Below are 3,795 nucleotides of genomic sequence, written 5' to 3'. Positions count from 1 at the left end.
CCACGTGTCTGGAGGCTCCACCCACTGGCGCAAGCTCTCTCCGAAATGCGGCCGCCGGGCACTTGGGGGGCAGCTGGGAGACCAGTCGCCATCCCCGGGCTCTGCTGCGAGGGGTGCGGAGGTCCCCCGGGCCCACGTGGCGTCTCCCACAGTGAGGAGCCCCGGAGGCCTTGAAGAAGGTACAGAAAAGCGATGTAGGGAAGGAGGGAAGAATCCACCATGATCTGCCTTCTGGGGGCACATTCTCCACACGCCTTTCTCTGCGCATCCATATCCAGACATTTTTAAACTGGTCCAGGTCCTGCTGTGCCCTTGGCCCATTTAACACTCTCTGAGACAGATCATCAGTCAGCGTTTCCCCAGATCATCAAAAACTTGTCCAAGAGCTGACTCTTTAAAGATGCCGGTGAAATGGGGCGCCTGGGTGGCTTAGTCGGTTAAGCGTCCGACTTTCGCTTAGGTCATGATCTCGCAGTTCGTGGGTTCGAGCCCCGCGTCGGGCTCTGTGCTGACTGCCAGCTCAGAGCCTGGAGCCTGTTTCAGTCTGTGACTCCCTCTCTCTCTGACCCTCCCCTGTTCATGCTGTCTCTCTTTCTCTCAGAAATAAATTTTAAGAAAAAAAAAATAAAAATAAGGAAATAAATGGTTTATGGGAGAAACTAACCTCAGGGCTTCTCCCACCCACCATACAGCCAAGTCTCCTGAGAACATTTCAGCTTGTCAGGATTCTTTCTGCTTTTCCTCCTTGTTTCATGTTAAAACATGAAATTAATGCCCTATTGGCAAGAAACAGAGTTCTTTTTATTTGTGTGTGTGTGTGTGTGTGTGTGTGTGCGTGTGTGCGTGCGTGTCATGGCGGGGGGGCAGGGCGGCGTTGCTAAAAAGGGAAGCCATCCAGTGTCTGCCGAAAAGACTTAAGCATCCCCTGGGCTCTGACCCAATAAAACCGTTCTAGGGGCTGAGTCTGAAGCAACCTGCTGGAAGAAGGGAAAAGACTCTTCACGCCCAGATACGGCCACCAGGGCATTTGTCTGAGTTGCAGAGCCAGGGGTCACAGCCCCTTAAGGGTGAATTTGATAGCCTTGAACAGAAATTCTTATTACCGTCAGTCTTCTGGGAAGATGTGTCTGTTCCAAAATGCGGACAAAATCTCCAGGGGGCGCTGTGGCTTGGACGTTCTCACGACCGCAGGAAATAATCTCATGGAGACATCACTTTGCACTCATCAGACTGGCCCAGATTTAAAAGATCGATGATGCTCGCTGCTGGCTAGGATGTGCGGAAATGGGCCCTTCTGGCTGCCTTGAAGGGAAATTTATTCAACTCTGATTTCGGAGCATCTGTCAAAATGCAAGGTGTGTGCGCTCAACAGTCTTTTAAAACTTTCCCTCGAAGCAGAACGTATAGAAAAGGGCACAAGTCGTAAGTGAAGAGCTTGGTGGCTTTCCCCAGGAAGCGAAACAGGTCTGTCTGTGTCCCCAGCACCCAGAAACACAGACCATGACCAGCTCCCCTCCCCCCAGCAGCTGGCTTGTGCTTCCCCTTCCCCACCCCCCTCCCCGGCGCAGGCCCCTTGGGGCTACCAGCTCCCTGACCTCTAACACCATCACCTAGTGTTGCCCGAACTGAATATGATAAAAATGTACCCTCGTGTGCCTGGCTTCTTTGGCTAACATGGTGTGAGGCACCGTGGTCGATTCATTCTGTTGTGTGAACTCATCGCGCATTAATTTATTCTTTTGTTGATGGCCAGTTGGCCAGGTTCCCATTACAACTAAGGCTGCTACGAACACACGGTCTGGGGGCTTGTGGTGAACACACATGTGCAGTTGTGTGGCGTTCGCGCCCAGGAAGGGCTCGCTGGGTCCCGGGACGCACAGGGGTTCAGTTCTAGTAGATTCTCTGGAATGGTCTTCCACAGCTGTTTTGCCAGTGTGTGCTCCTACCAGCCGTGTAGGAGAGCTGTGATTAGCCAGGCTAATGGTAATTATTGTGACATTTGTTGCGATTGTAATTGCAGTTCCATGATGGCTAATGATGTCGAGAATCTTTTCACCGGCTTATGAGGCATTTGTTTATCTGCGTTTTGTAATTTATATTCAGTATTTGGACTCCTTTAAAAGATGCTTATTTATTTATTTTGAGAGAGCAAGAAAGAGCTCAAGCAGGGGAGGGGCAGAGAGAGAGGGAGACAGAGAATCCCGAGCAGGCTCTGCACCGACAGCGTGGAGCCCAGTGTGGGGCTCGAACCCACGAACCGTAAGATCACGACCGGAGCCAAAACCAAGAGTCTCATGCTTACCTGACTGAGCCCCACAGGAGCTCCCAGGATTTTGCCCCTTATAAAGGAATCATCTTATTGACTTGAAAGAATTCTTTATATTATGTATATAGTTTATAGGGGCGCCTGGATGCCTCAGTTGGTAGAGGGTGTGGCTCCTGATCTGGGGGGTTGTGAGTTTGAGCTCCACATGGAGTGTTTCAGTTAATAAAATTTTTAAAAATATATGGTTTATATATGTATGTAATATATTTAGTTCTTTATATGACACATATTTGTCACGTGTATAGAGAATATTTCCCCCAAGTCAAGCCTTTTCATTTTCCTCCACCCTATGACTTCATCTTGACTGGGTCATATGCCAAGACCCTGTTTCCAAATAAGGTCATGTTCACAGTTCCTGGAATTAGGACTTCAGGATGTCTTCTGGGGGGACACAACCCAACTGCTATCACCCCCCCAACGCCCCGTAAATCACCCTCTGCGTGGCAGCCCAGGGCCAAGCACAAACCCAATTCTGTCCCCTTTCTGTGCTCAAAATTCTTCCAAGACAGGGGCGCCTGGGTGGCTCAGTCAGTTAAGTGCCCGGATCTTGACTTCGTTTCGGGTCATGATCTCACAGTTTGTGGGTTCAAGCCCCGCATAGGGCTCTGTGCTGACAGTGTGGAGCCAGCTTGGGATTCTTTCTCTCTCCCTCTCTCTCTCCCTCCTCCCCACTCGTGTGCTCTGTTTCTCTCTCTCTCTCTCTCTCTCTCAAAATAAATAAACTTAAAAAGTAGGTTAATAACTGCATTTCAATTTTTAAAAATTCCTTCCAAGACGATGGAATAATATTCAGCCATAAAAAGGAAGAGAGAAGCTACAGCATGGGTGAACCCGGAAAACACGATCTCGAGTGAAAGAAGCCAGACACAAAAGACCATATATTGTATGATTTCATTTATATGAAATACCCAGAAGGGACAAATCGATAGAGCCAAAAGCGGGTTGGGAGTTAGGGTGGAGGGGTGTGGCTGGTAAGGCGCAGAAGGTTTCTTTTTGGGATGAATGCAATTGTTGTACAGTTGATTATGGTGATGGCTGGACAACTCTGAATGTACGAAAGCCATGGACTTGCACGCTTTAAACGGGAGGGCTTTGTGGCGGTAAATTTCAGCTCAGTAAGGCTGTTACAAACAGCGTTCGTGGCTCCCCTGCGCCCCCTGGAGGGAACTCGGGCTCACTGCCTGCCCCACATACAGCGGGATCCAAGCGGGATGACCCAGAGTCAGCTGTCATGGACACACAGCTCACAAGAGGCTACAAAGCCACACACACGCAGACACCGCCATGCGCGCATACAAAGAGGCCCCCGGTTATAAAGAAGACCCGCTTTGCCACCCGATCCCGCTCAGACTCAGGGCATCTCGTCAGCAGGGACACACGACCTCTACGAGGCACAGCGTGACAGACACAGCCAGAGACCCAGCCTGTCCTCAGGGACACACGCGCGCCGCGCAGTGACAGGCTCAGCC

Source organism: Crocuta crocuta, unplaced genomic scaffold (genome assembly GCF_008692635.1).
Source record: "Crocuta crocuta isolate KB4526 unplaced genomic scaffold, BGI_CrCroc_1.0 scaffold334, whole genome shotgun sequence".
Classification (NCBI taxonomy): domain Eukaryota; kingdom Metazoa; phylum Chordata; class Mammalia; order Carnivora; family Hyaenidae; genus Crocuta; species Crocuta crocuta.
This window is presented reverse-complemented; position numbering follows the sequence as displayed.